This window comes from Pelobates fuscus, chromosome 1, assembly GCF_036172605.1.
Source record: "Pelobates fuscus isolate aPelFus1 chromosome 1, aPelFus1.pri, whole genome shotgun sequence".
NCBI lineage: Eukaryota > Metazoa > Chordata > Amphibia > Anura > Pelobatidae > Pelobates > Pelobates fuscus.
Genome location: NC_086317.1, coordinates 139,965,354 through 139,988,856, shown reverse-complemented (window position 1 = coordinate 139,988,856; position 23,503 = coordinate 139,965,354). Strand labels below are relative to the sequence as shown.

At 42.5% G+C, this 23,503-nt stretch overlaps 1 pseudogene; it reads right to left on the bottom strand.

The window, feature by feature from the left end:
* Positions 1-11,847: 11,847 nt before the first annotated feature.
* Positions 11,848-17,340, bottom strand: LOC134597962 (ATP synthase subunit beta, mitochondrial-like; annotated as a pseudogene).
* Positions 17,341-23,503: the final 6,163 nt, after the last annotated feature.

Sequence of the window (23,503 nt, the reverse complement as noted above, 5' to 3'; positions counted from 1 at the left end):
GGGACCTAATGTCCTCCCCCATGGACCCCACCCCTGAGCGGTGTGTGGAGCCATAAATTAGAATGAGGGGGAGGACCTAATGTCCTCCTCCCTGGCCCCCACCCCTGAGCGGTGGGTGGGGGCCCTAAAATACTAATTAGGGGGGGACGTAATGTCCGCCACCCCTGAGCGGTGGGTTGGGGCCCAGAATTAGAATGAGGGGGGAGGACCTAATGTCCTCACCCCTGGCCCCCACCCCTGAGCGGTGGGTGGGGGCCCTAAAATACTAATTAGGGGGGAACCTAATGTCCTCCCCCTGACCCCCACCCCTGAGCGGTGGTTGGGGGCCCTAAATAATAAAAATAACCCCCCTCCCCCGGGCGACTAGGGGTCACCAAACCCCTAGTCACACCCTCCCCCCAAAAATTAACCCCTACCTACCCCCCTCACCCTGAAAATAATGAAAGGGGGACCATTTATCTAAGTACCTGAAAAAAAAACTTACCATTTGATGTTTTCTTTCTTCTAAAATCTTCTTTTTTCAGCCCCAAAAAAGGCCAAATAAAAAGCCATAATAATCGACGCACTAACGACGCACAGACTGAGCTCTGCAGGGCGGGGGAAGGCTTATAAAGCCTTGCCCCGCCCTGCAATTAGGCTCAGAGCACTCTGATTGGTGGGTTTAAGCCATCCAATCAGAGTGCTCGGACAGGTAAATGAAGAGACTGACAGGTAAGTCTTTACATTTATCTGTCACAGCACTCTGATTGGTTGGTTTGAAATCCACCAATCAGAGTGCTCTGTGTCATTTTACACAGCATGGGAAAGTTCTTTGGAATTTCCCCACGCTGTGTAATTTGACTCATAACTCTCTGATTGTTGGATTAAGTAACGGGGGGGACTTAGTTTAAAAGGTGGTGGCTCGGTGCTCACTGTTTAATAGTCATGCCCCTACTCGCGGTATATCGAGTAGGGGCACAATTTACTAATACTAAGTAATTTTTACTTAGTATTAGTAGATTTGGCTGAAAGACCAATTTAGGTCTTTCAGCCTTTTGGTAGATAACTCCCTAATATCGTGGGAATTAGGGAGTTATCTACCAAGCGGCTGCAAGAGACGTTCCGAAGTCCCGTAGTTGCCGAAGTTCCGAAATGCTGAAGTTCCGAAATTACCGAATTTCCGAAGTGTCAAAGTGCCGAAGATCCGAAGTTCCAAAGTGTCGAAGTTCCGAAGTTCCGAAGTGTCGAAGTGCCGAAGTTCCGAAGTTGCCGAAGTTCCGAAGTGTCGAAGTGCCGAAGTCCCGAATTTCAGAATGCTGAACCGAAACTTAAAATTTTCCCATGCACATGCCTAGTAACAACAGACAATAACATGTTTCATACAGCTCAAACCCAAAAGGACCCACGTTAGGGTTTAGCCACCTGTCCCTGAAATCTGTACTGTTGTATTTCCCCTCCACAAAACTTTCCTGCCTCGCTTGCTTTGATTATAGTGGAAAGTGAAAGTGAGAGCTTCTCATAGAGCATGCAAAGCTTTGTTAAAAGATTGTGGCGATTGACGTGCATGCACTGTGTGTCCCAATGTCTCTGATTGGGCACAAGTCATCAGTAATGATCAGTAATCAGTAATCATCAGTAATCACCCAGCACTAGAGTAAAGGTGTGATTGCAATTTTAATTGTGCTGAAATGGGGAAGTGATCATCTAAATGTTTTTGGGAATACTCCAGTTAAACTAGACAGACAGATATTTTATTTTATTTTGTATTTATTTATTTTTATTGGACAGTTCTTTTATTGAAAGACCATTATTTAAGAGAGCATGGTTAGTTATCTGTGCAGGCAATGGAGATGCAAACCACTTTTTCTTTGGCGTTGCTTACTGAAGTGGATGAAGTGGGTGAGTAAGTTAGAGCCCTGGTTACGAACAGGCAGTCGATATGCAAAGTTTGCGGGTGATTAGAACTAGGTTTTCTATTGTTTACATCAATGTTGCCGGATAAGATTTGAATATTTTTTCTCAGAAGAGTGAAAGGCATCTCAGCAATTTATAAAGAAAACAACACTGAGGAAGTTACACTTTCAGTTAACCTGACATCTGTTTTGATCTAAAAACTGTTTTACTAAAGCTAAAATGTAAGCTTAGATAATGATGATATTCTTTATGACAGCATCTCTTTGAAAATACAATTAACCAAATCCTGTTCCCCTGCTTCTCCTTTCCTGTCTCTACATTTCATTTGAGGCAGCTAATCAACTCTCCTGCCTTAAAACAATATTGAATATGTGCCTGAGGTTGTAATCAGCTTGTATTAGTTAAGATTAGGGCTAATTTTATAAAACACAAGGTTACTCACTAAACTGGCAGTTGTGCACTGACCGTAGAATTGCAAATTTTAGTCCGAAAGAGTCAAATTATAAAAAGTTCTCTAACCAAGCAATTTTCCAGCCCAGCTATTTTTGTCTACAATTTGCAGCTACATGTCAATTTCTGACAGTCCCTGGTTTAGTGAATAAAACTTCTAAAATCAATAAAATAAAACACTCTAGCAATCAACTACAGCTATATCATTACAGGCTAGTTGTATTTGTGCAATCAGTTCTCAAGACGAAATAACAATATATCGATAGGGAATAGTATACCCTAAATATCTTTACAAAATCCCACCAAGGATCAGAAAGAAGAATAAACTAGTACACGGTTCATCACAATGTTTAGATTTAAATGTACGTGTACACTATTCACTTTTAGTATAGTCAATAGTTCCTGATATACAGACAAACAGGATGACATTTCATCTACCGGTATGTAAAATATAGAATATTTTCCTTCTCACAGATGTGTAATGAATACTCAAACAAACTCTGTCTATACTGTCTAGAGGAAATCATAACAGCTGTTTATTTCCCCAGACTGAAGCAACGTTAAATCAACCACGTGCTGAAGCTTATTAAACAGAATTATAACTTACAGGGAAAATAAATAAATAAAGAAACATTCAAGTGGAATAAATCAAGGCTGATGATAAATTGCAGAGTTCCACTTTACTAATGGCATATTGCAATAAATTTGAGATGCCGGTCTGTGAATGGTTGATGAGTCATATAAGACTTGTCATAAGTTCCCTCTCTCTCTCTCTCCCTCACTCTATGATGACTATGAAATTAATTGTTTGACTTTAGCATTAGTAAAACATCTCGTGAACATATGCAGTTAATAAATCACACACGGATTGAAGGAATTTTTTTTAAAGTCCCCAACTCGAAATAAAAACAGATGCAACAATACACTGGATACTGATTTGGTCTTCTTTAATATGTGTCAAAAATATATCCTAAAATATTCATTTCAAATGTATCTCTCTGCTAATAAAGTCACATAATATACTACAAATCTGCAGGAGAACATTATGGTACAACTGTCACCTCAAAACTATTTTTAATATAATAATCCTTTCAAAAAGTTTTGAAAGAAAATAGATTTTTTTTAAATGAAGAATATATATAGAAGGGACATTATATTCACCAGAACAACTACAGCTTATTGTATTTGTTCTGGTGAGTAGAATCATTCCCTTCAGGCTTTTTGCTGTAAACACTGTCTTTTCAGAGAAAATGCAGTGTTTATATTACAGCGTAGTGATGACTCATTATTATTATTATTATTATTATTATTATTATTGCCATTTATATAGCGCCAACAGATTCCATAGCGCTTTACAATATTTTGAGAGGGGGGATGTAACAATAAATATGACAATTACAAGAAAACTTACAGGAACAATAGGTTGAAGAGGACCCTGCTCAAATGAGCTTACAGACTATAGGAGGTGGGGTATTAGAAACATTAGAACAGGAAATATCAAGTAGGAGTGAAGCAGACCTGGAGGAAAGAGAAAAGCACTGTTCCATAGGAGAGAGCAAGAGACAGGTATGTAAGGTAGAGATTACTCTGGGAGGCCATAGGCTTTCCTGAAGAGATGGGTTTTAAGGCCCTTCTTAAATGATTGAAGACTAGAGGAGAGTCTGATGGCAGTAGGCAAGCTATTCCATAGGAGTGGAGCCGCCCGCGAGAGGTCCTGCAAGCGCGAGTTGGCCGTACGGGTGCGAGCAGCGGTCAGGAGGTGGTCACGGGCAGAGCGGAGGGTACGAGGAGGGGCATACCTATGGATCAGTGAAAAGATATAAGAGGGGCTAGAATTGTTCAGTGCTTTAAATGTATGGGTTAGCACTTTGAATTGACTCCTATAGGATACAGGGAGCCAATGTAAGGAATGACAGAGGGGTGAGGTGTGAGAGGACCGACTAGAGACCGACTCCTCTTGCCACTCCTCAGATGACTGATGGAGGAGCTTCCTTGGGCAGTACTGCAGAGTAATCAGCACTACAAAATGCAAAAAAAAAAAAAAAGTAAAGAAGGAGCTGTGAACACAATTTTAAAGTGAAAGAAACTTATTTTAAAAACATTCAGAGTATTCAAAAGGTAAGCAGCACTAATACAAGTGAAAACAGCTCGAATAAAACACTAAATGGGAAATTATATAGAAAATAAGTGCACTGTGCCTTTAAAATACGTAAAAATATATACATGAGTATATACATAAAGTGCAAACCAATAGTGAAAGTGTAATATCAAGTGCACTATATAAGATGCTATATTAGTGCAGATTATGCAATATATACAATATTTTCACAAAGACATTGTGGAGTATCCAACCATTGTGCACTCTGTGGTAAGAAAAAAAGAGCACTTACTCCTTAATACCTTGAGGAAAGGGATTAGGCAATATACCTTTCCAGAGACAGGTAGTGCAGCTCAAAACATAATTAGGAAAAATGAAAAAAAAAAAAAAAAGGAGGTGGGAGGGGGTAATAGTGTAACTCTGTGTAAACTTGGGTAATTGATACACTTCCGGGAGTTTGACATTCATATAAAACGAACTAACGTTGTGCGTCGAATTGTGTGATGACGAGTTTCACCTTGCTGGCTTCCTCAGATCACGTCTTGGGTTTGCCGTCCATCTGAATTTATACCCACCTCCATGGGCATGATAACTTAAAATGACATACTGATTGGGCCTGGCTTAAAACTTGTTATAAGTCCTTATGCAGATAAGATAAAAGGCACATTGCCTAAATGTCTCTCTTTTAAAAACAATGTATATCGAAAACATGTACAGATAATTTAAAAGTAAGTAAATAAATAGTTCATTAATACCCAACATATTAATTAGTCTTAGTGCATGTGACAAGACCATTGCATTGGAGGAGCCTGGTTGCCGGCCTGCTGCCTTTGGATTATGGACCGGCAGCTGAAGGGTTAATTTTACTGTGCAGAAAGATTTATTTTTCGATTTCTGCACAGCTGTTCGGTAGATGCTATCTACCAAACAAACAGCCATTTTTCAGACTCCCCAGAGCCGTGGGAAGCCGGCCGGCTCCGTTAATTGGCCACCCAGAAGCTGGAGTGTTCCCTCTATTTACCTCCCTGATCGCCCGCTTCACAGTGACAGACCAAACTCCCCGTTTAACGCACCGCAAACAGTCCATTTGCACAACCGCAAACTCCCCATTTTCACAAGGTTGGATACCAAGCTAGCCATGTCCCGTTCCTTGTCCTCACTGATGTCATTGAAGGTCTCTTCCTCTACCCAGTCATGTACAACACCAAGGGTCCCCGAAAGGTGACAACAAACCCCCTGGGAGGCCTGCTGTGTTTGGTCTTCCACCTCCTCAAAGCCACTTTCCTCCTCTGACTCCTCTTCTTCAGACTCCTCTCTCTGCGTTATTATAAGGTGTGTTAAGTAGTACTATTCCTATCAGCTTAATCCCTGTTACGTCCCCTATCAGGGGACGTGTATATGGCATCGATTTTAGGAATCGGGAGATGGAAAAAGATGCTTGGTTGGTCCTCCTACTTTAAATTTGGGGCACTGCGCGGGCAATCTAATGTGCCACCAGATAGGATTGGTGTGTTAAGTAGTACTATTCTTATCAGTGGTGTGCGCGTGTAATCTAATGTGTGCGTGTAATCTAATGCGCCACCAGATAGGAGTGGTGTGTTAAGTAGTACTATTCTTATCAGTTTAATCCCTGTTACGTCCCCTATCAGGGGACATGTATATGGCATCAATTTTAGGAAATGGTACCCAAATGTCTCTTTGCAAATATAAAAAAAATATATGTGTATTATCAACATAATCATCTATTTAAAATGCACATAAGAGTGAATTAGAAGTTATAGACAGTATAAATGGAAATTAAAAAAAAAAAATACAAAAAAATAGCATGGAAAATAGTACACTCCTACTAAGAAGGAAGGAAAATCGAACACATTAGTACCATATAAAAAAAAGATGGATACAAAATATATAATATAGCTATAAATGATACTAATAAAAATCCAAAAGGGAACCTCATAAAATATAACTATAACAAATGGTATCAATCAAATTCAATATTGAGTCCCTTGGGTTCCAAGGTTTTCAGCTTTTGGACTCATTTCCTTTCTTCTTTCCCCATATCTAAAATATAATTACCACCTCGCCATGATTTTTTTACCATCTGAATACCTAAAAAAGTTAAACGACTTGGATCTTTATTATGATATCTTTTAAAATGTGCTGAAACACTATGCTGTTCAAAGCCTTTTTTGATATTATTAACATGTTCATAAATTCTTTTATAAAGAGGACGAATAGTACGGCCAATGTATTGTAATCCGTACGGACAGATTAAAAGATAAATAATATTTTTTGCTAAAACATGTTTTAAACTCATTTATAAAAAAATCCTCGTCTTTGTATTTTATTTTACATTTATTGATACCTATCAAAGTCTTATTTTTACTGCATTTGCAGCCTGCACATTTTCCACAGAATTAAAAACCTTTTTTATTAGTATTTTAAAAAGTACTAGGAATTTTGGCTTTAGGGTGGTTAAAAGTTAAGATTCGTTTGAGGCTTGGTGCTCCTCTAAATGTAACACAAGTTTTTTCTGGAATTATCTTTGATAGTTCCTTATCTTTTTTTAAGAAGGTGCCAGTGCTTATTAATGATAGATTTTACCTTCTTACTACATTATTAAAATCAAAAACCAAAGGTACTGAACTAGAATCCACACACATATTATTGAAATCACTTTGTGTAAAAAAATTTATCTTGCTGCTCTAGTTTTTTAACTTTCTCAAATGCTTTTTCAAGTAACTCATTCGGGTATTTTTTCTGCAAAAAATTATTTAAAACCAGAGTAACTTGTTCTTCAAATGTTTCTGTATCAGTATAGTTTCTTCTTATCCTTTGTAGTTGTAGCTGCAATTCAGTGTCTCCACCTCCTGAACTTCCCTCATAGAGATGCATTGATTCAATTAATCTCTATGAGGAGAAGCTGATTGGCCAGGGCTGTTTTTGACTTGTGCTGGCTCTGCCCCTGATCTGCCCCATTGACAGTCTAAGCCAATCCTATGGGGAAGCACTAGGATTGGCTCAGACCACCACTTCTGATGATGTCAGCAGACAAGGACAGATCAGAGGCAGACAGGGGCAGAGCCAGCAGCTGCAGACTTGAACACAAGTAAGATTTTACTGCTTTTAGGAAGGCAAGGAGGGGAGGGCAGTGGGGCTAGATGGTGGTATTAACACTATAGAGAAAAGAGAGAAAACCTCATCCATACCTTCAGCCATATATATGGGTGAGACATTTGAAAACCAACAGTTAGACTTTTCAGTCTTCCCTGCTTCACTTGGTACAGTAAGAAGTTGACGGGAATTGATGCTGTCTATTTGGGCATTTTGTTTACATGTTTCATATTCTCTATCGCAATTTGTGTATTATATGATGTAGGTTTACCAAAGCTAAAAAATATCTGTGACGCTATCTTTCCATTAATCAATACACTATTATGGAAACAGAGAGAAATAGGCGCTCTCTGACACAATATATAAGTGAGGGCTGCTGTATACAGTAAGGGGATTCACAGACCTCGTGTTACAGAAGCAAAAAAGATGTTATTTTATTTTAATTTGATGAAGGAAAAAAAAAGGGCTTTATAAATGTAACTGCTGTATAGCATGTAGAAAAACTAAGCCAACACCCAAATTAACAACTGGTTTTAAATCTAACAATACGGGCAAGTCATACAGTATCAAAGATGTTATTACGTGCAATAGTAAAAAGGTTATCTATCTATTGGAATGTCCTTGCGGACTCCAATATGTTGGCAGAACTATTAGACCCCTTAAAGGGACACTCCAGGCACCCAGACCACTTCAGCTCATTGGAGTGGTCTGGGTGCCAACTCCCACTACCCTTAACCCTGCAAGTGTAATTATTGCAGTTTTTTTAAAACTGCAATATTTACCTTGCAGGGTTAAGTCCTCCCCTAGTGGCTGTCTATTAGACAGCCACTAGAGGACACTTCCTGCTTCATAGCACAGGTTTTCTGTGCTAGAGCGTCGCTGGACGTCCTCACGCTGTGTGAGGACCTCCAGCGTCGCTCTATTCCCCATAGGGAAGCATTGAAATTCATTTTCAATGCTTTCCTATGGGGTGCGCTAATGCGCATGCGCGGCATTGCCGCGCATGCGCATTAGGTCTCCTCGGCCGGCGGGCGAGATCAGTCTCGCCCACCGGCCGACGTAACCAGAAGGAGGAGCGGCGGGGGAGGAGGAAGCAGCGACGTGGGACCTGTCGCTGCCCCTGGTAAGTCACTGAAGGGGTTTTCACCCCTTCAGCAACTGGGGATTGGGGGGTGGGAGGGAGAGGGACCCTCCAGTGCCAGGAAAACGGATTGTTTTCCTGGCACTGGAGTTTCCCTTTAAGATGAGGATAGCGGAACATTGCAGAAATATTGAGAAAGGTTTCGCTAACCACTCTGTTTCCTCACATTTCTGTACACATGATAATAATTCTAAATTACTTACGTTTACAGGTATTGCCACTATTGATAAACATTGGAGAGGAGGAGATATGGTAAAACTAAAAGGGAAGACTGAGATGAAATGGGTATATTATCTAGACACTCTACACCCTAATGGCCTCAATATTGATTTTGATTTATTTAATTTTTTTTCTTTTCCCCCTTTTTTTTGTATTCTGATTTATTATACTCTCATTTTTTTGTCTTTTTATAGTTACTATTTTTCAGTTAATTTTTAAGGCCTATTGTCTCCCCCCTCCACTTTTATCTAGATCCTCCTTAGATTGTTTTTATACATTTATATTATTTTTCTATGTTGGGTTATATATTTTTATATATTCTATGCATTTTCTATCTATATATTCTCCAATTATATTTATACAAATTTTAGATCACTATGAGATCTATTATTACTAATTGTTTATGACAATAGACATATAAATAATTAAATAATTTTAAGTATGATGATTTCTTAAGCCCTTACTATAGTATTGCTATGTCTTAAATTATATTTATAATATAACTTTAATATATTTTGAAGTATACTTCTAAAGATGGTTATTTAGCCCACCTATTCAACCCTATATTAAATCATCATAGATTATTGGAATTTTAGAATCCAAAAATGGTTATTAAGCCTATCTATTTGATCTAACTTTATATTAAATCATTACACAATTTGACTAATATAGTTATTACAATTATGCATATGTATTAATCCTATTGTCAGATTTACTGATAGCTGGCTGATATATATATATGTTATTTGCCAAGTTTCTGTGCTTGGAACGCAACGTACGCCTTGATTGACGATACGTGCATTCCAGCACATTGCACATGACTTCCAATGATCGGATTAAGCCACGTCATTTCCAGGTATGATGCGTGCGGTCCATCGTGGAACATATGGACGCGCCATCTACACTTACCCTTCACCCTGCCGCATCACTTCCGGTGCGCTTAGCGAAACCGGAAATAGGAAGTACCAGGTAGCGATCTCCAATCAAGCTGAACATTTATATATATTGGACAATTGCAGGACTGTTACACACTTTTGATAAAACGCGCCAAACGCGTCAAGTGGGACTCTTTTGAGGACTTTTTTGTACCCTATTATTTTACTAGTGTATCTTTGATACTTATTATAATAAATAGTTATTTTTTATAGAACACCTTCTTTTTGTATCCAGTTCTATATCCTGATTGCTACCTGATTCCACTACATCCCTAAGTGGGGATAATACCACCTATGCTGAAACAACTACAGCAGGGATTTGCTCTAAAGATTGTAAGTAAATTACCTTCTTGCATTTAAACTCACAGTACATACTACACTATCAAATTTTCTCTCTGCTCTTTATTTTTGCATATACCACCTACATCCGTATTTGCATTTGGAAGACCAACATCATCTATACCAGCCCATATCCTTAGACGGGGATTATACCGTCCAGGCGCTACAAAGTAGAGCTCTTGCATAGCTCCTCCAAATGTGAGTGGCTCTCCTACAGAAATATATTGAATATCTTCCTACCCTGAAAAAATTGTATTGCACTATTATTGTCTGTTTTTTTCTGAGGTTTTCAACCAGCCGCTACGTATTATAGCTGTATGTACATATAACTCTGGGCGCAGTATACAATAAACTATCATTGACTACAATCTATTTCATTTCATTCGTTCCCTCCCTGATATTTTATTCGTTAAATGTATTGTCTTTATTGCTGGTTTATTCAGTATTTTCAATTCGTTATAATCCCTTGTTCGGTAAAATAGCTATTTTACCGAATGAGGACCACCCTGGGTAGTAAATAGAATGTAGAATCCCATGTTATTACACAAAACCGCAAGCTAATTGAGTGCTTCTGGGTGACCACCATTTCAGGACCCGAACCCGTGGTGAGAACAATGGATGGCGGCCATCTTAAAACTCCCGAACACGGTCAGTGGGACTTAGGCATCAAACGCCTGTAACTATTTTCGGCATGGCCCTCCAGCACATCCCGGTCCTCCATGGAAGTCCCGTCTGACCTATTTCCACAAACTGTACACGAATGGCGTTCGGGAAGTTCAAAGTACCGAATGAGAGGAGCACTTTCCACTAACTCTCTGGATTCTAACCATGGAAGTTTTTGTGTAAATTGACCCAAACGGAGACCGGCTCCTGGCCCCAATTTTGTGGAACTCTGAATCGGATACCAACACGCGGTGAGCCGGTCAAACTTCCACACGACGCGACACGAAAACTACCAAACTGATTTTTGTGAATTTTGAGTGTGTTGCTCCCCAAACCGTCAGCTACCCAGGGATGTAAGATTTACATTGATATGTTATGTAGAAAGCATTTGTTTTTAAAAAATGTAAAAACTGTAATTTTTCTGGCCAGTAGATAATTGAGTTTTGCATGTTGCTCAAACCCAATTATCTAGCCTGGCACAGGGGAGGAGTTTTGTATTGTATAAATTGTGTGCCCTGTATCCCAGTAAATCAGTCTTGTTCCAGAATTAAGCTTTGGCTCATGTGTGGATTATTTTGCGATACCAGAGTTATTTTACCCTGTGGATTATTGTGGTTATCTGCTATTGGGAAAAAGGGAATACTAGACGGTGATACAGATTACTACCGTCACAACTTTTTCTCTTAACTTTTTTATCTTTCCTTAACCAGTATATGTGGAGAAATGTAAAAAAAAAAAAAAAAAAAAACATTTTGTTCATCTTGAACTATTGTTTTGACCATTGTGATCTATCTTTGAGCACATGTCCAGATGGCAGAATAAACAATTTTTTATTTTTTTATTTTTTACTGAGATGTTTTTTTGGATATTTTAAATTCACATAGCCAACATGATCCAATACCAAAGCAGGCTTAAGTTGTAACATTTATGATGAAAGTTGGGAGAGTGCTTTTTGGAACAGGAAAATTTGTCTGTTATAGTGCTTTTTTTGCAGTTTACTCAGCCTTTGCTACTGCTTCTTTAAAAGGTCCAATCGTGTAGAATGCCTGCTCTGGAGAGTGATCAAACTCTCTATGAAGGATCTGTATGAATCCCATGAAGGTATCTTTCAGTGGGACCAGTTTAGCAGCATGTCCAGTACACACTTCCACATTCTGGTATGGCTGAGACATTAAATGTTGAGTCTCACAGGCTCTTGCTACAGTTAGTTTCTTCTTCTGACAATTCAAGCAGTAATATCTTGTAAGGACTTGTAATCCTGCAGAATCTTTTGTACTGCATAAGTCAAAGCTACACAAGCTCTGGCACCTGATAGCTGATTCATCTGTCTATATAGTGGTGCTTCCTTTAACCCCTTAAGGACACATGACATGTGTGGCATGTCATGATTCCCTTTTATTCCAGAAGTTTGGTCCTTAAGGGGTTAAAGTCATGTCCTTCAGGTTCATGACACCTGACTCAATAGTTTAATGGTACAAGTAATTTCCTTTAGAGGCTTGCTCTCCAACTCCAGCAAACACTAAATAACCATTGACCTTGTTGATCAGTTCCATAATCAGTACAGTTTCATCCACACCAGAACCACCAATCTGTCCAGTTTTCCCTCCTGTAGCATATGGGGACAATAGATTTACCACTTTAATGCCAGTAACCTTAATTTCCTCAAACCCTAGAGCCTCTGCGTGGATTGCAGCAAATTGTTTTTGTAGTAACAGGGCCTCTTTCATCAATTGGTTCACCATTGAAATCAATGATTCTTCCAAGTGTTTAAGGACCAACTTAAATTCTGATTGGCGAGCCAGCATAAATTACCTTCTCCTGCCCTCTCACCAAGCCTTCTGCACCATTCATAGCAATTGTATGTACAATGTTCTCACCCAAATGTTGAGCAACTTCCAATACCAGTCTGGACTTCCAGAGCATTTAGGATGGTTAGCTAAACATTCAAAACAGCACCAATTACTGCCACCAATGCATCGTATGGCTGTGCCAAGCTTGGAAGCTGTGACTGTTTTGCATAGTCTCTAAGAGAGTGCAATGCTAGTGGGGAGCTCCTGAGCAGGTTCTGCGACCAGAATATACGATCTTTATTGTGCAAGCTATTTCAGATTTGATTTTATGATGTAAATTATTGACATAATTTCCTGTTGCTTTGCATGCTATTTTAAGTATACATTTTCTTGAAAATGTCAATAAAAATATATTAGAAATGTTTCAGTAAATAGTTGTTATATTATTTTCTCCATCTATTATATTTTGACATGCCTTAATTAGATTCTTCAGTTCCCGACTCTATGTATAGAATAACCTTAGACAATTATTCTTCCTATTCTTGTGCCTTATGAATTAATTCTCTTTCATTGAGCAAGTAAAGAGAACAAAGCAGAGAGAATGTTTGTGATTATATATCTATAGATCTATAGAAAGAGAAACAGGACATGCCCAAAACTGAAGGCATTATAAAGGTGAAAAACAAATAGGAAGAGCCTTATATAGAAGTGATAGACTCTGCTGAAATAGAACCACTTTGCATATATAAGAAGGAAACAATCAGTTTCATAATAGAGATATCCCGAATAGTTCGCTGGCGAACATAGCTTGTTCGCGTTCTCCATGGCGGGCGAACATATGCGATGTTTGGTCTGCCCCCTATTCATTGAGTAAACTTTGACCCTGTACCTCACAGTCAGCAGACACATTCCAGCCAATCAGCAGCAGACTCTCCCTCCCAGATCTTCCCACCTCCTGGACAGCATCCATTTTAGATTCATTCGGAAGCTGCATTCTTAGTGAGAGGAGGGACAGTGTAGCTGCTGCTGATTTAATAGGGAAATCGATAGCTAGGCTAGTGTATTCAGTGTCCACTACAGTCCTGAAGGACTCATCTGATCTCTGCTGTAAGGACAGCACCCCAAAAAGCCCTTTTTAGGGCTAGAACATCAGTCTGCTTTTTTTTTTTTTTTTTGCAACTCATATCAACTCATATCTGGTGTAACAGTAGTGTACATTAAAAAAAAACTAGAAATTTGACTGTGAAATAATAGCAGTCAGTTTCCTTCACGCGTGTGCATTTCAGGGCCTGCCAAGGCACAGTGTCACACCAGTGCAACTCATATCTGATGTAACAGTAGTGTACATTTAAAAAAAACAACACTTTTTTGACTGTGAAATAATAGCAGTCAGTTTCCTTCACACGTGTGCGTTTCAGGGCCTGCCGGGGCACAGTGTCACACCAGTGCAACTCATATCTGGTGTAACAGTAGTGTACATTAAAAAAAAAAAACCTAGAAATTTGACTGAGAAATAATAGCAGTCAGTTTCCTTCACACGTGTGCGTTTCAGGGCCTGCCAGGGCACAGTGTCACACCAGTGCAACTCATATCTGATGTAACAGTAGTGTACATTTAAAAAAAAAAAAACTTTTTGACTGTGAAATAATAGCAGTCAGTTTCCTTCACACGTGTGCGTTTCAGGGCCTGCCGGGGCACAGTGACACACCAGTGCAACTCATATCTGGTGTAACAGTAGTGTACATTTAAAAAAAACAACACTTTTTTGACTGTAAAATAATAGCAGTCAGTTTCCTTCACACGTGTGTGTTTCAGGGCCTGCCAGGGCACAGTGTCACACCAGTGCAACTCATATCTGGTGTAACAGTAGTGTACATAAAAAAAATAATAATACATTTCGCTGTGAAATAATAGTAGTCAGTTTCCTTCACACGTGTGCGCTTCAGGGCCTGCCAGGGCACAGTGTCACACCAGTGCAACTCATATTTGATGTAACAGTAGTGTACATTTAAAAAAAAATCAATTTTGACTCTAATAGATTGAATAGCAGTTAGTTGTCTGCAAGCGTGTGTGTCAGGCCTACAGCGTCTACTCTGCCCACTTCTGCCAGTGCAGAGTGCCACTCATATCTGTTGTCACAGTAGCTTGCACGCATAGTACCACTAATCGAAAAAAAAATGACAGGCAGAGGCAGGCCACCCCACAGGGGTCGTCGTGGTCGTGGTGCTGTGATTCCCTTTGGCCCTAGAATAATGCCCAGTGTTCAGAGGCCACGTACCCTGAACTCGAAAAGTTCTGAAGACATACTTGACTGGCTAACACAGGACACCCAATCTTCTACAGCTTCCGCTTGGAACCTTGACGCACCATCCTCCTCCAGCTTAGCTTCGGGCACCTCTCAAGTTACCACTCGCTCACCACCAACACTAGTACCACAGCCGCTTCACTTGATCTGTCAGAGAAGTTATTTACACATCAGTTGGAAGAAATGAGTGATGCGCAACCATTATTGCCAGAGGATGTAGATAACAGGGATATGTCTCAGTCAGGCAGCATTACACACATGGACGTACGGTGTGATGATGATGATGTTGTACCCGCTGTTCCTTCTTTTGCTGAGTTGTCAGATACAAGTGAAGCGGTTGATGATGACGATGCGTCCATGGATGTCACGTGGGTGCCCGCTAGAAGAGAAGAAGAACAGGGGGAAAGTTCAGATGGGGAGACAGAGAGGAGGTGGAGACGAGTTGGAAGCAGGGGGAGGTCGTCGCAAGGAGCTAGTGGAACTGTCAGACAGCATGCATCGGCACCCGGGGTCAGCCAGACAGCACGCCAATCAACGCATGCAGTGGCCACCACCAGAATGCCGTCATTGCAGAGCTCAGCAGTGTGGCATTTTTTTTGTGTGTCTGCCTCTGACAACAGCGATACCATTTGCAACCTGTGCGAAAAGAAACTGAGTCGTGGGAAGTCCAACACCCACATAGGTACAACTGCTTTGCGAAGACACATGATCGCACATCACAAATGCCTATGGGATCAACACATGAGTACAAGCAGCACACAAACTCAAAGCCGCCATCCTCCTCCTGGTCCAGCATCTTCAGCCACGTCAACCACTGCTGTCCACCTTGCCCCCTCTCAACCATCCGCCACTCCGTCTCTCTACTTTAGCAGTTCCTGCTCATCTGCCCACAGTCAGGTGTCTGTCAAGGACATGTTTGAGCGTAAGAAGCCAATGTCACAAAGTCACCCCCTTGCCCGGTATCTGACAGCTGGCTTGTCTGAACTCTTAGCCCGCCAGCTTTTACCATACAAGCTGGTGGAGTCTGAGGCGTTCCAAAAATTTGTAGCTATTGGGACACCGCAGTGGAAGGTACCCGGCCGAAATTTCTTTGCACAAAAGGCAATCCCCAACCTGTACTGGATTGTGCAAATGGAAGTAATGGCATGTCTGGCACACAGTGTTGGGGCAAGGGTCCATCTGACCACTGATACCTGGTCTGCAAAGCATGGTCAGGGCAGGTATATCACCTACACTGCGCATTGGGTAAACCTGCTGACGGCTGCCAAGCATGGAATGTGTGGCTTGCAGAGGAGTTGGTGACACCGCCACGACTTGCAGGCAGGCCTGCTGCCACCTCCTCTACTCCTCCTACTCCATCATCTTCCATAACCTCCTCAGCTGAGTCCTTTTCTGCTGCTGCATCTTGCTCCACATCAACGGCACCCCCCAGCTCCCCAGGTTCTATTCCACATCCCGGATACGGCAGTGTCACGCCGTCTTGAGGTTGATTTGCCTGAAAGCAGAGAGTCACACCGGACCAGCACTCCTGTCCGCCCTGAACGCACAGGTGGATCAGTGGCTGACTCTGCATCAACTGGAGATCGGCATAGTGGTTTGTGACAACGGAGGAAATTTGTTGGCGGCATTGAATTTGGGCAAGTTGACACGTGCATGGCACATGTGTGTAATCTGATCGTAAAACGCTTTGTGCATAAGTACACAGGCTTACAGGACATCCTGAAGCAGGCCAGGAAGGTGTGTGGCCATTTCAGGCGTTCCTACATGGCCATGGCGCACTTTGCAGATAATCAGCGGCGAAGCAACATGCCAGTGAGGCGCTTGATTTGCGACAGTCCGACACGTTGGAATTCAACACTCCTAATGTTCAACCGCCTGCTCCAACAAGAAAAAGCCGTTAACGACTATTTGTATGACCGGGGTGCTAGGACAGCCTCTGTGGAGCTGGGAATTTTTTTGCCACGTTACTAAACGCTCATGCGCAATGCCTGTAGGCTCATGCGTCCTTTTGAGGAGGTGACAAACCTAGTCAGTCGCACCGAAGGCACCATCAGCGACATCATACCATTTGTTTTCTTTCTGGAGCATGCCCTGCGAAGAGTGCTGGATCAGGCCATAGATGAGCATGAAGAGGAAGAGGAAGAGTTGTGGTCACCATCACCACCAGAAACAGCCTTATCAGCATCGCTTGCTGGACCTGCGGCAAGGCTGGAAGAGGATTGTGAGGAAGAGGAGTCAGAGGAGGAATGTGGCTTTGAGGAGGAGGAGGAAGACCAACAACAACAGGCATCCCAGGGTGCTCGTTGTCACCTATCTGGTACCCGTGGTGTTGTACGTGGCTGGGGGGAAGAACATACCTTCAGTGAGATCACTAAGGACGAGGAACTGGACATGATTAACTCGGCATCCAACCTTGTGCAAATGGGGTCTTTCATGCTGTCGTGCCTGTTGAGGGACCATCTGTCAGGATCGGGACAGGGATCCAACACGCAGAGTACAAACAGTAGCCAGATACGTATACCGGACCTTAGAATGGCCGGACTAACGTAAGTAGTACAGTATAGAATGGTCAAAGACAAGCCGAGGTCGAGGGTAACAGAAGACAGGTAAGCGAGAGACAAGCCGAATCAAGGGTAACAGAGATAAGCAGAGTAAGGTAAACAAGCCGGGTCAAAACCAAAAGGGATAATAGAATACACAAGCACTGAGTGACTAGAACAAGCTAGAACCACGACAGGGCAATGAGCTAATGAAAGAAGCTCTGTTAAATACCCTGTTCAGAGCAGTAACCACACCTCCGAGACGTCCTGATTGGTCCTGCAGCAATTGACTGACAGGTCGATCCGGGGGAGTGTCCTGATGATGACTTCCTGCCTAGATGGTGTAAAAGGCAGTCACTCCCTCGCGGCCGGCCTTGCATGACCGGATAGACCGCGGGGAAGGGAGTCATCAGACCGTCTGGATGGTGGAACAGCTAAGTCTCTACCTCTTTTGGAGGTAGAGACCACAGGTACCCTGACAGTACCCCCCCTCTCAGATACGCCCACCGGGCGGAATGAACCGGGACGAGATGGGAAGCGAGAGTGATACGCCCTGCGGAGACGGGGAGCATGAACATCCTCCTGAGGTACCCAACTCCTCTCCTCAGGACCATATCCCTTCCAATCAACCAGATATTGTACTCTCCCCCGGGAGATTCGAGAATCAATAATAGAGTTGACCTCATACTCCTCCTGACCCTCCACCTGAACGGAGCGAGGAGGGGCTATTGTGGAGGAAAATCTGTTACATATGAGTGGTTTCAGCAATGAAACGTGAAACGAGTTCGGAATGCGTAAGGTATTAGGAAGAGCTAAACGATACGCAACCGGATTGATACGGGTCAGCACCCTGTAGGGTCCAATATAACGAGGAGCGAACTTCATGGAGGGCACTTTTAAACGGATGTTCCTCGTGCTCAGCCATACCCTATCACCTGGAACAAAGACCGGAGCCGCCCTTCTACGTTTATCAGCGTGTTTCTTGACCAACATAGAGTTGTGCACAAGGATTTGTCGAGTTTGATCCCACAACTTCCTCAAATTGGCAACATGAACATCAACCGACGGCACCCCCTGGGAAGGAGAATCCGAAGGAAGAATAGACGGATGAAAACCATAATTCATGAAGAAGGGGCTTGAATGAGTAGAATCGCAAACGAGATTGTTGTGTGCAAACTCCGCCCAAGGAATCAAACCGACCCAATCATCCTGGTGTTCAGAAACAAAGCATCGTAAATATTGTTCAATTTTCTGGTTGGTACGTTCAGCAGCTCCGTTAGACTGAGGATGATAGGCAGAAGAAAAGTGTAATTTAATACCAAGTTGAGAGCAGAAGGACCTCCAAAAGCGGGAAACAAATTGGGAGCCTCTGTCCGATACAATTTGAGAGGGTATCCCATGTAGGCGAAAAATCTCCTTGGCGAATATCTCTGCCAATTCGGGAGAAGACGGAAGTTTAGGCAGGGGAATGAAGTGTGCCATCCTAGTAAACCTGTCAACCACGGTGAGGATAACAGTCTGTCTTTTAGAGATAGGTAGATCGACAATAAAGTCCATGGCCAAACAGGACCATGGTTTCTCTGGAACCTCCAAGGGTTGCAGGAGTCCACATGGAAGCGTATGGGGTTGTTGGGTTTTAGTACAAACTTCACATGCAGTGATGAACTCCTCAACATCCCTCCGTAAAGTAGACCACCAGAAGTCCTTAGAGATCAAGGCGTAAGTTTTGCGAATACCAGGATGTCCCGCCATCTTGCTATTATGTAAACACTGTAAAAGTTCCAGTTGAAAAGCAGGAGGAACGAAATGACGACCCGCAGGGGTCTGTTTAGGTGCGAGATGTTGCAACTTAATGATCTCGGCCAGTAATGGAGAATGAATCCTGAGATTCGTATTAGCAATGATATTGCACTTCGGAACTATAGAAGAAAGAACTGGTTCAGGTACAGTAGAAGGTTCATATTGGCGAGATAATGCATCGGCTTTAGAGTTTTTAGAACCAGGTCTGTAAGTCAGTACATAATTGAAGTGAGTCAGGAATAAGGACCAACGAGCTTGTCTAGAGGATAAGCGCTTAGCCTCCCCAATATATGACAAGTTTTTGTGGTCTGTCAAAATCGTAATAGGGTGTAGGGTCCCCTCCAACAAATGTCTCCACTCCTTTAAGGCTTTAATGACTGCTAACAGTTCCCTGTCTCCGATGTCATATCTGCTCTCAGCCCCAGAAAGTTTCCTGGAAAAAAAACCACACGGGTGTAATGGTTTATCTACCGCTAATCTTTGTGACAGAACCGCACCTACTCCTGTCTCAGAGGCATCGACCTCGAGTAGAAACGGCAAAGTCGTATCAGGATGGACTAATATTGGAGCAGAAGCAAAAAGTTCTTTGAGCCTCTTGAAAGCAGCGAGAGCTTCAGGAGACCACGTCTTAGTTTCTGCCCCCTGTTTGGTCATATTGGTAATGGGCGCAATAATAGACGAGTAACCCTTAATGAAGCGCCTATAATAATTGGAGAAACCAATAAACCTCTGAATAGTCTTGAGTCCCTTAGGTAATGGCCAATCTAAAATAGACTGGAGTTTGTCAGGGTCCATCTTAAAACCTTCCCCAGAAATCACGTAACCAAGAAAATCTATCTGAGACTGATCAAAGCTGCATTTTTCCAATTTACAGTATAGACCATGTTGCAGAAGTTTCTGTAATACCGCTCTGACCTGTCTATGGTGAGTTTCAATCTCCCTAGAGTGTATCAGTATGTCGTCTAGGTAGACAATGACACAATCATGTTGAAACTCCCTAAGTACCTCATTAATCAGATCCTGAAATACTGCAGGAGCATTGCAAAGTCCAAACGGCATAACTGTGTATTCATAGTGACCGTACCGAGTATTGAACGCCGTCATCCACTCGTTTCCCTGCTGGACTCTCACCAAATTATATGCCCCTCTGAGATCTAACTTGGTGAAGATTTTGGAGCCCTTAAGACGATCAAATAACTCGGTAATAAGTGGAATAGGATAGGCATTTCTGACAGTTATTTTATTCAAGCCTCGGTAATCGATTCAAGGTCTCAGCGTGCCATCCTTTTTCTTAACGAAAAAGAACCCAGCCCCGGCCGGGGAAGAAGACCTCCTAATGAATCCCTTTTCTAAATTCTCCCGAATATACTCCTCTAGAACCAAGTTTTCCTGAACAGACAAAGGATATACATGGCCCCTCGGAGGCATAGTCCCAGGTAGAAGCTTAATTTTACAATCAAATGGCCTGTGTGGCGGCAAAGAATCGGCATTCTTCTTGTCAAATACTGCCTTTAAGTCTAGGTAAAGGTCTGGTATCTGTCTTTCTGTGGACTGAATAGGAGTCTCAGGTATGTTAACATTAGCTAATGGAGAAACCTTGCATAAACACCTATCCTGGCAACCCTGGCCCCACGAGAGTATCTCCCCTAACTCCCAATCGATAATAGGGTTATGTTTCTTCAACCATGGGTACCCCAGAACTATGGGAACGGAAGGGGATGAAATGAGCAAAAGAGATAAATTCTCCACGTGTAGGATACCAACATTTAAACTAATGGGTATGGTTTCACGAAAGATAACAGGGTCTAGTAGTGGTCTACCATCTATGGCCTCAACGGCCAAGGGTGTCTCCCTTAGCTGGGATGGGAAATTGTTCTTAATAGCAAAGGCTTGGTCGATAAAATTCTCAGCAGCACCGGAATCTATCAATGCCATAGCCCTTACTACTTCCTTCTCCCAAGTTAAGGAAACTGGTAGCAGAAGCCTGTGATCTTTATAATTAGGAGTAGAGGACAAAATAGAAACACCCAAGGCTTGTCCTCTAGAGAGACTTAGGTGCGAGCGTTTCCCGGACGGTTAGGACAGTTCGAGAGTAAATGACCCTTGGCTCCACAATACATACACAAACCCTCTCTTCTCCTGTACTGTCTTTCCTCCTCAGAGAGGCGGGTATAACCTATCTGCATAGGTTCAGGAAGCAAAGATACCGTGGAGCCAGGACTTGGAAAAGCGGGGGCTAACCTAAAAGAAGGTCTCCGGTTCCTCTCTCGAGTGTTCTGTCTCTCTCTTAAACGTTCATCTATATGAGAGATGAACGAAATTAAATCTTCTAAATTCTCAGGGAGTTCTCTGGTAGCAACCTCATCAAGGATTACTTCAGATAGGCCATTCAAAAATACATCCATATACGCCTGCTCATTCCACTTGACTTCTGACGCCAGAGACCTGAACTCTAGTGCATAATCCACCAGTGTTCGGTTCTCCTGTCTCAGGCGCAACAGTAATCTGGCTGCATTAACCTTTCTACCTGGAGGATCAAATGTTCTTCTAAAAGCAGCTACAAATGCGTTATAGTTATACACTAATGGGTTATCGTTCTCCCATAGTGGGTTGGCCCATCTCAGAGCTTTCTCAATAAGTAGGGTGATAATAAATCCTACCTTTGCCCTATCTGTAGGATAAGAGCGGGGTTGCAATTCAAAGTGGATACTAATTTGGTTTAAAAAACCACGACACTTCTCAGGAGCCCCACCATAGCGTACTGGGGGGGTAATGCGAGAAGAAGCACCCACTGTGGCTACCTCTAGACCTAAACTGACAGGAGAAACAGGGGTATTACGTATCTCCTCTGGTGGGTTATTGGCATGAGATAATAGAGCCTGTAGTGCAAGCGCCATCTGATCCATTCTGTGATCCATGGCTTCAAACCTAGGATCAGGAGAAGCCAGCTGACTGTTTGTACTTGCAGGATCCATTGGCCCTGTCGTAATGTCAGGATCGGGACAGGGATCCAACACGCAGAGTACAAACAGTAGCCAGATACGTATACCGGACCTTAGAATGGCCGGACTAACGTAAGTAGTACAGTATAGAATGGTCAAAGACAAGCCGAGGTCGAGGGTAACAGAAGACAGGTAAGCGAGAGACAAGCCAAATCAAGGGTAACAGAGATAAGCAGAGTAAGGTAAACAAGCCGGGTCAAAACCAAAAGGGATAATAGAATACACAAGCACTGAGTGACTAGAACAAGCTAGAAACACGACAGGGCAATGAGCTAATGAAAGAAGCTCTGTTAAATACCCTGTTCAGAGCAGTAACCACACCTCCGAGACGTCCTGATTGGTCCTGCAGCAATTGACTGACAGGTCGATCCGGGGGAGTGTCCTGATGATGACTTCCTGCCTAGATGGTGTAAAAGGCAGTCACTCCCTCGCGGCCGGCCTTGCATGACCGGATAGACCTCGGGGAAGGGAGTCATCAGACCGTCTGGATGGTGGAACAGCTAAGTCTCTACCTCTTTTGGAGGTAGAGACCACAGGTACCCTGACACCATCGTATAAAAAGGCTGAAGGAGAACGACCTGCCCTGGGTGTCCACGCTACTAGACCCCCGGTATAAGCAGAAAGTGCCTGAAATGATACCGAATTACCGCAAGTCGGAAAGGATGCAGTAGTTCCAAAATAAATTAAAAAGTATGCTTTACACAGCGTATAAGGGTGATGTCAGAGCACAACGGGAATCTAACAGGGGAAGAGGTGAAAGTAATCCTCCTCCTCCCACGACCACGCCGGCAAGGACAGGACGCTTTACAGATGTGTTGTTGATGGAGGACATGCAGAGCTTTTTAAGTCGTACGCATCACCACAGCCCTTCGGAGTCCACCCTCAGAGAATGACTCGACAGACAGGTAGCAGACTACCACACCTTTACTGCAGATATCGACACTCTGAGGAGCAATGAACCCCTTGACTACTGGGTGTGCAGGCTTGACCTGTGGCCTGAGCTATCCCAATTTGCAGTAGAACTTCTGGCCTGCCCCGCTTCAAGTGTCCTGTCAGAAAGGACCTTCAGTGCAGCAGGAGGTATTGTCACTGAGAAGAGAAGTCGCCTAGGTCAAAAAAGTCTAGATTACTTCAACTTTATTAAGATGAATGAGGGATGGATCCCGAAGGGACTGACAGTGGGCAATACATTCGACTAAAAAAGGCCTGATGAG